Source organism: Ceratosolen solmsi, unplaced genomic scaffold (assembly GCF_000503995.2).
Source record: "Ceratosolen solmsi marchali unplaced genomic scaffold, CerSol_1.0 scaffold61, whole genome shotgun sequence".
Lineage (NCBI taxonomy): Eukaryota > Metazoa > Arthropoda > Insecta > Hymenoptera > Agaonidae > Ceratosolen > Ceratosolen solmsi.
The window spans coordinates 1638719-1648321 of record NW_011948435.1 but is presented as its reverse complement, the minus strand read 5'-3'; the positions used below and the strand labels follow the sequence as shown (position 1 = coordinate 1648321).

Genomic DNA, 9603 nt, shown 5'->3' with positions numbered 1-9603 from the left:
GAGACATGCCGATCGTCGTGTCGGTCGCGGCTCGTTCGAACGAGGCGCGCCCGGACATTACGTTACGAAATCGTCCCCGTAGCCTTCTCGCGAGCCTCCAAGGCGCTCGTAACCCTGGAGCCAAACTCCAGCGTAAACAGCGAAGAAGCACCGCACCTACCACACACACACACACACACACGCACACGCACACGCACGCACACACACACACACGCACGAACACAGCCAGATAAAGAGAGAGAGAGAGAGAGAGAGAGAGAGCGAGGGGTTGCGACGAGGAGGGGAGGGAGTAGCGGAGGAGCCGCTGCTCGGGCAAGGACGAGGATGCAGGATGGTGCGGGCGCCCACGCGACCGGCTTGGCACCCGTCTACGTCGTCGTGGAGCGGCCGTCTATTAATAGCCGGCGCTCGAAAATAAACCGACCCCGTCCTTATACGAGCCATCCTCCGTCCCGTCCCGTCCCATTCCGTCCCGTCCCGTCCCGTCCCGTCCCGTCCCGTCCAGTCCCGTCCCGTCCAATCCTCGCCCCGTCCACCGCGCCCACGCTTCCTCCTGCGCACGCGCCACCCCCACCGCGGTGTATTTTTGTATCATTGACATCACTCGGCTCATTGTCTCCACTCCTGCATTCCGCGTGAATCAGTTTGAGAATCGGTGGCCGCCTCCGGAGCGAGCGCCCGGTTATAAATAGCGGCGCACCCACTCCAAATAAATAAAGCTGGAATTTCCTCGGCGATAGGCCAATGCCGCTCGGGTAATCTCGCTCGGGTTACGCGATTACGCTTTTATTTTCGTACGACCGTGCATTCCGGGGGAATGATCCCGGCCGACCTACGATCGAAGAGCTCGTCGCCTCACGTCACCTCGTCGACGTCGACGCGAACACGGATAACCTAACCTCGGATTAGCCCCACGGACTCTCGGCCCTTCCGAGCGCGAAAACGACGCGCGGATCATCGGCATCCGCCCGCTCTATATTTACGAGATCGACCATTAATCGTCGATCTCCGGGTGTCCGCTCTCGACCGCGATTAGCTCCATTTCTCCTTTGGATAATCAACAGGATAATCCTTGCTTATTTTAGACGCTGCATGCTAAATTTAGCGCCTTCCCCGTTATTTTCACCTCCTTACGTATCCACTTCGGCTTCCTTCCGACACTTTTGCCAACAATTATTGCTTTCCACGGGCATAAATAGTGGCAGAGTTGTAAAGTCTCGGCATCGATCGTTCCTTGTCCCAACGATGCTTCGCTCCTTTTCTTCCTTTTTACCCGTTTCATCGTCTCTTCTTTCTCCTTTCTTTTCCTTTCCTTTCGTTCTTTTTTTCATTTTTCTCTCTCCTTTGCTTCTCTTCTTCTCATCTTATATATATATATATATATATATATATGTGTGTGTGTGTGTGTGTGTGTGTGTGTGTGTGTGTAATAACGGCGAGAACGATGCTTTGCCTAATATTTAGTATCTGTTGTCCGGGCACGTGCTTCCTCGTGCAATTCGCATTCAAGAAAAGGAAATATTATAATTGCAGTTAAAATCTACATATCGCCAGCCATTCCAAATCCAATAGATCTAATGACATTGCAAGCACATTAGACTATACATACATACATATATGTATAAATTATTTCGACTCGGATAGAAATTAGATCTCGTCGATTGATTCGCTTAAGCCTGACTTATTAAATCCCGTCCTTTCACTTATATACGTCTGTAGCCAAATATAACATTATTTACACATTTGAAATTATTAATTTATATTTAGAGAGGCTTATGTCCTCCGATATTTTTAGAAAGATATAAATTCAATCTTTTATGAATAATAACATGAACATAAATTAAGAGCATTCCAGAATTTTTAAAGGAATTACCGATAAAATTTTTCGCTTCTTCGATAAGGTCTTCTACATAAGATACTCTCAACATTATCATAACCAATAACTGTTAAGATATATCTACCAATACTTCACGGATATTCAAAGGATTATCAAAAATTAATAAATAAATAAATAAAATGTACAATAAATATGACCTGTTTACCTACAATTTTTTCATTAAAATAACGATCGTAAGGAAATAACGATATAATGTTTGAACGTATGATTAATAATAATAATAAATTTTAAATCAAGTACAAATAGAATAATATGATGATCGTGTTGATAATGATGATGACAATGATGATGATAACGAGATAAAATAATAAAATATTTAATATAATGAAATTTCTCGAATATTTATAGCGATATAATAATTAGTTTTCGAGGAGAATAGATCAATCTAGTTGAATATGCCATCCTGATTAATATTAAGACAATTGAATTAACAAATATATGCTATATAAAGTTAAATATCGGCTACGTATATATTCCATAATCTAAATATCTTTCACAATCCATGCAAATATTCATAGAAATATATCATACATTTGTTTGTCATGATTCGAAAAATAAATATATATATATATATATATATATATATATATATATATATATCATTTCAGTGATAAAAATAATGCAAATGATAATTTATTACTTTAATTATATCAGAGAACAAAAGCAGACAAAAAAAATTCCTATCGTCGTTTTCTTTTCATCCACATTTTGTTTATCCTTTTCCTTAACATAACGTTTAAGATAAATACATTTTCACAACATCAGAATCTATACGCAAAATACACATCTATATAAACAAATAGTTAAAAACAAATATTATACATTGTTGTTGACGTTATTGAAGATGGTTTATTCGTTAAATAGTTAAGTGTGAACTAAACATTCGATGGAATATTCTAAAATGCTAGCAAATTCCGAGAATGTAGGGGATTTAACATAATGTGAGCTAAGCAAAACAGAATCGTTTGATCTATAATTACCGCTTATTCATCGCAAATAAGTTACATAAATATTCCCGTTGTATCATTAATCGGTCATTATAATCGAATGGATGAGTATTTTGCGCAGATCGTCTGCCTAATATTAGAAATTATTGTAAGCCTGCAATGTATGTTGTTAAGTTATGTAAACAAGCAGATGTTGTTCCTCTCTCGCGGTTATACATAGAAAAATTGTTGTTGAAAAATCATTGCTCATTTGGATAATTTGCACTAATTACATCAACATGCTGAAATGAAAAAGTCTCTCATTAATAAATTATTGATCTCCACATTTACTGTCAATGGCCAACGACAATTTATGCGTGCATATCTAAATTGAAATACATCGAAATTGAAAAGGAAATCGATGTACCACTTGTTTTATTATTATATCTATTGGATATTAATTTTTTTAATATTTATTCACTGAGTTATAGAATATATTCGTTAAAAATAAAAAGTGATAGATGTATAAAAAACAATTTTTATAGGTATATCAATAAAGATTAATGATAATAATTATAAGAAAGAATGTAGAAAATTGAGTGACGATTCTATGAAATTGTTTTACGAAAAAGAAAGAAGTAAGGTTATTAATTAAAATATTACATTAATTTTGCATGACATGTACATTAATTGCTCAATTAAGCCTTTCTTGGCTGGATAAATGGAATATCGAAAAGTTTTGTATTTGCATTTCAAGAATTTACTAGATTTTTTTTTATATTGAACAATTTAAGGTTAAAGTTAGATATTATTTCGAAAATTATGGGCGCTAAAGGAACTTTCAAATTTTTTTTATTTGAAAATTCAAACTTTCAATTAAAAAATTGCATGATTTTAAATCGACATTCTATTTAAAAGTTATTGCCTTCGTAATATTTTTAAGAAAGTACAGAGAGACGCATGAATGAAATTGCATACACACATGCACCCAGGCGCGCGCGCGCGCTCACATATCCACGCAGGCACACTTATTGATAGCCTAATTATAATTTATTAATATGCATACCTGCAAGGTGTGAAAGCAAAATTTAATATTTAATTAAATTTTGACACTTTTTAATATGTACTTTACCATTTCTTTCTTCCGTTAAGTCGTCGAAAGCCCGCTTCGTTCAATATTTCAAAGAGACATATATTAATGCCAATGATTTTGCAAAATAAACTTCATCATATCGTAATTCATGGTAATCAAATCCAATCCAACACAAAGTACCGGACACACCACTGTTTATAAATTTATTAGAATTTTCTGCGGAATATTATTATATTCAGCACATACGCGTAACCGGTTTATCTACGTTAAAATATAAGAGGAAGCACAAAATTGCCAAAATTCAAAGATACTAGATTAAATGATCTTGAACTTTTGAAGAAACATTTACTTATACATGTAAATCTAATTTAAGGAGAGAGAGAGAGAGAGAGAGAGAGATGCTGGAGATGGGAAGGGTGAGAGGGAGGGTGGGAGGTAGTTCAAAAGATAAAATGTAAAAATGGTTAATAATAATATATGATATTACGTCGGTTGAGCTTGACAGAAAGAAAAGTTATGGGTAAGGATAATGTTATTCCAGTGCAGCAACGTGTAATGCTGCGCCGTTTCCACCCACTCGATTTAATTGTTAAACTAAAAGTGGATTAGTTAATGAGGGCAGAGAGGATGAAAAGTGCGATAAGGCGAAATAAAGAAAAATAAGACGAAACTTACTTAGTATCACCGAGCAATATCCGTTTTCCCAAGAAGAAAATAATTCAGCGTGCGCTGCGTATCTGCTTGGAAGGAGCGAGCGGACGAAGTCACGAAGTCGAGCGCAGATAACGACAACAAAGGTAAATAATGAAGATTGAAACAAAAGTTGGATTAAAACAAGCAAACAAACAAACAAGCGCAAAAATGGAGAGAAGGAAGATTTAAGAAGTAAGTGAACGGTGAGCCGAGCAGGGAGAGAGCGAGGATTATATCACTTATAAATATCACAGTTGGGCACGTTGTTATGGGACTGCACGGAGCTCCGAAGGATCTCCCACATCAGGCAGGAAAGAGCACGCCTTGTGTGCATGTACACGTCTTTGCTTCGTTCGGAGGATATGTTAGAGAGAGAGAGAGAGAGAGAGAGAGAGAGAGAGAGAGTAAGAGAGAGTAAGAGAGAGTAAGAGAGAGTAAGAGAGAGAGAGTAACAGAGTAACAGAGTAACAGAGTAAGACAGTAAGAGAAAGAGAGCCTGAGAGAGAGACAGAGAGAGAGAGAGAGAGAGAGGAGCAGAGGAAGAGACTAAGAGAGGCAGGGACAAAGAGAGAGAGAGAGAGAGAGAGACAGAGAGAGAAGTGTAGAGAGGAAAAGAGAGTACTACTTGTCTCTGTCTCCCATTCACACAAATACAAACTTTTACTCTCTCTCTCTCTCTCTCTCTATATATATATATATATATATATATATATATATCTCTATCTATTTATCTATCTCTTTCTCTCCATTCCGTTTCCACTCCTCACTCCTGGCTCAGATGACGAGAGATGCATCGCAGGCGCGGCGCGTCTTCCCTACGATCAGCTGTAGCTGACTTTTCGACACGATCCTCAGCCCTTCCTATAGCCGGGGATACATTAGTCCGACGCCAACACTTCCTTCTCCACACCCAAACACGTGTATCGTTAAATGGGCCATCCTCCTCCTCTACCCTCCTCCACCCGCAACCCCCAACCGCTCCCTAACTGCCATCTTACCCTATTTTACGACTCCACCGCAGCCTCATTCGTCTCTCCCCCTTCTTACGACACGGAGACACACACACACACCCACCCACCCACACACACACACACACACACACACACACACACACTCTCTCTCTCTCTCTCTCTCGCGCGCGCACACACTAGCTGTCTCTCTCCCTCTCTCTTCCTCTCTCTCTCTCTCTCTTCCCCCCTCCCCCCTCTCTCTATTGCTCTAAATCTCTCTCTCTATTTCACGCGCAGGCACACACGGCGGACAAGCCTCCTCCTCTTCTTCCTCCTTCCTCTTCCTTTCTTCCTAGCCTTCGGATGCCTTGGCCCTCGTAAAGCGCACCCAGGACTCGTCGCCTCGTTCTCCCCTCCCTCGCTCACTTCACTTTCTCTCGTCCTTCCGCTCCTTCTCGGCTCCTACCTCCCCCGCCGGGCACATTCTCGGCCCGGAACCGGAATCGGGTCCCTTCCCCGGCTCCGCCGCCCTCTGCCCGCTCCCGCCGCCCAACTCCCTCCACGCACTCCCTTCGTGACCGCCACCACAGCCGTCGCCGTCGCCACCAACCTCACCCACGTAGATCGGGCTGGCCCAGCAACAGCTGATCGTAGAACTGACACCGGGGCCCGGGGCACCCCGAGCACGAGGTGAACGTGGAGGAGGACGAAGCGGGAGGGGAACGAGGGTAGCGGTGAGGTCGGGGAGAAGCCGATGGAGTGGGCGTGCGCAGGTTGCTGTGGTTATTCGCGAGGCCGAGGACCGCGACGCGTTCCTAGAGGTGGATGTACTCTGTGCGCCCGAGCCTCCACGGACAACAGCCGGCGAGCGAGTCTCGCTGGCTTCGACGGCGCCGCGCGATGTGGGCAGGAAGAGAGGAGTCCGACGAAATCAAACACGATGACGTAGAGCACCGGGGGGAAGGCCAACGCTCACTCCGCGAGAATGCTCGGAGGAGGGGTTTACCGAGCGATAAGCGCGCGAGGTGAATGACGACGACGAAGACGACGAGCATCAATTTCGTCTTCGTCCAGGCAAGGAAGTCGCACATCTTGTCGATCGGTTCGATTCTGCCAATGCGAGGATCGCCCTGAGAGTCAAGTGGCGACTTATCAGCCGAATCCGCGAGACGAACAAACGACGTAATTCTTCCTTTACGTTCCTCGTCTCTTCACGGTCTCATGGAAAAATGTTAATATCGTTAAACGTAGTTAGCTGGACCCGTTAACTCTGTAATTACATTAGCCTGGCTCACGGCCATTCGTCTTAATAAATAAAATCTTGTATATAAATAGAATTTAATGAACAATATAATAAACTTGATTTGCCGGATTTCTAAAAATAGACATATTTACTTTGACTAGTTCGCTAATATGACTATTAGAAAATAATAAATTCAGTTACTCGATTTATAATGAAATTTCCGCGCCGCAATGACTCGTAACGCGAAAAATAAAAAGGAAAAAAAAGGAAAAAAAAAACAGACGATGGCAATTAAATTTTACGTATCCATCATAATACTAAATCAATAAAGATTATATACATTTAATTATATATATATATATATATATATATATATATATATATATATATACACATGTGTGTGTATATAATATTGAAATATTTAATTAATCGAATTTTATGGGCTTGAATGTCATTAGTTATGATGAAAGAAGCTCATTTATTAATTAAAGTAATGAGAGATGCGAGAAATTATAGTACGAAGTAACATAAATACTTTTCAATCGTAAGAGCATCGCGTTGCAAATGTAAATATTTAATATAAATTATTAACAATTTAATATGGCAAGATAAGAAATCGAATAATCTTAAACGGCAACGTAATCTTCAAATTTCAACAATAGCCAATCCATTCAATTTTTATCAACTTATTTGGATTTTTATTGCACGTATAAACGAATGAGAAAAAACGGCAAAATGTCGTGCATTAAATAAAGACAAAAACGACATTCTCTTATATCCTACGCATATAATAAATAAGTTACGCATAAAAGATTTATGAATAAAGAATATTTCATCGATATTTACAGATTGAAACAACATGACTGTTTGTTTTAAAAAATAAAATTGTACAGGTAAATGAAAAATCAATATTGATTCTGCCCGCAAAATAGATTTTTTAAGTTTTTTCATCCACTGGATTAGAACTAATGGACAAATAAAATATTTCTCGATAGAAAATCAAAAATTTAGGAAAAGCCTTTATGCAAAGTTTTATGCGAAAATTTCCTCAATACAATAATATCATTAAATAATTCGACGGATAGTAAATTTTTCTACAATAACATTATCAATTGGAAATATGTAAGAAAACATGAATTTTATGATAATCTCCTCTCACATTAATTACATTAGTAAAATGTTTAATAGCTTATTCCTTTAGTATTATATTCCATAATGATAAACACAAGTATTGATTGCATCAACTTGATGTAATCACGGAGCTTATTATTAAAATCATATAAGTAGGCCTCCAGTAATGCAAAATTATACTTGATTAATTATTGATATAATCTGTACTTATTTGATAAAAATTGAAATATCAAAATAATAACATTTTGTTCTCTTTATAATAACTTTAAATTAATGAAGCTTATATTGTTAAGAACGTACAATACGCATTGAAATATCGTTGTATGTCGCATGAATATGAGAAAGTACGTAGATATTTCAATTGAAATGAAGAATTAAAATTTGCGGTCGAATTAAATGGATATATATTAAATATAATCAATGTGTTGGAATTGTATCGACCTTATCTATTTGTCTATTTAACATTTATATAATATTTCTTATTTATTATTAGTCCATTACTCTCTCTCTCTCTCTCTCTCTCTCTCTCTCTCTCTCTCTCTCTGTGTGTGTGTGTTCATTATTGTATATATTTTATCTCATCTATGTTGATATATACATTATAACACGAATAATAATAACAATTTTACAAAGAAATTTTTCTAATTTTTATAACGCATTTGCGAAAGCTAAATATATTTAAATAATTGAAATCAGCCATTGTAGTTAAATTGTAAGAAACAATACAATTTTAGAATCAATCAATTATTATTAATACCAATGCTAACGGCATGAATTATTTATCACCATTGTTTTACCGAACTTCATGTCGGGGAATATCGGACCATTAACTGTTTTTTGTTTATCAATACACGCGGTAAAATTCCTTTCTTAATTTCTCTTTCGAATCAAAAAGACGGATTTTTGTAAACATTCATATATGCGAAACATACAAAAAAATCATATTAATATATAAAACATTATTTTGCAAATTACTTCTTTCGATGATAAACAACCGATAGAAATAGGATAAGGATTTTGGCATTTTAGGGAACAAATGTAATATACTCGCATCTGTTGATAAGATATATGGGCAAATAAAATTTTTGCATTAGTTACATATTCAAAATTAATGTCTCGTAACTATTGTTAAATTGACCATAATAAATAAGAGATAAAAATGTATAAAAATGCCAATTATTTTGCAGATTAATGTTGCAAATACATAAGCTGTGCATAGCTTACATTAATTTTCATAAAATATTGTTAATCAGAATCAGATATATTTCTAAATTAATATTTATAATGAAAATATATAAGCGTGCAATGGTAATAAATTAGAGAGAACATTAATTTACAATAATTGAGCTGTCGACATCCTCGATAAATTAAAGAGACGAACTAGGCGGTAATGGAAATCGAATTGGAGGTCAGAAGAATGAATTGTACTCAAAGTCCATCAGCACTTTAGCAAATGAACCTCAACAACAACGTCATTTCTCGCAAATATTTAAATAAATACATCATGTTACAGTACTCCTTTCATTAAGAGGCAGAAATATATATTTATCGTTCGAGAGCTCAAATATATATCGAGCTGTTATTTGAAACGAACGAGTGCCCATTAAATGTAAACTCATTTGTATTTTTACGGAATTTTGTCGTTATCATCGTAGGTACAATATTAAATA

The 9603-nt window shown here is 37.5% G+C and overlaps 1 protein-coding gene across 1 annotated transcript in view; it reads right to left on the bottom strand.

Moving 5' to 3' along the window:
- The window catches only part of ILP-2 (insulin-like peptide 2), a 21186-nt gene extending 16195 nt beyond the window's left edge, over positions 1–4991 (bottom strand). The window contains exon 1 of the mRNA XM_011503024.1: positions 4592–4991. The gene's annotated coding sequence lies outside the window, so the exon portion shown is untranslated. The remainder of the gene's footprint in view (positions 1–4591) is intronic.
- Between the last annotated feature and the right edge of the window lie 4612 nt (positions 4992–9603).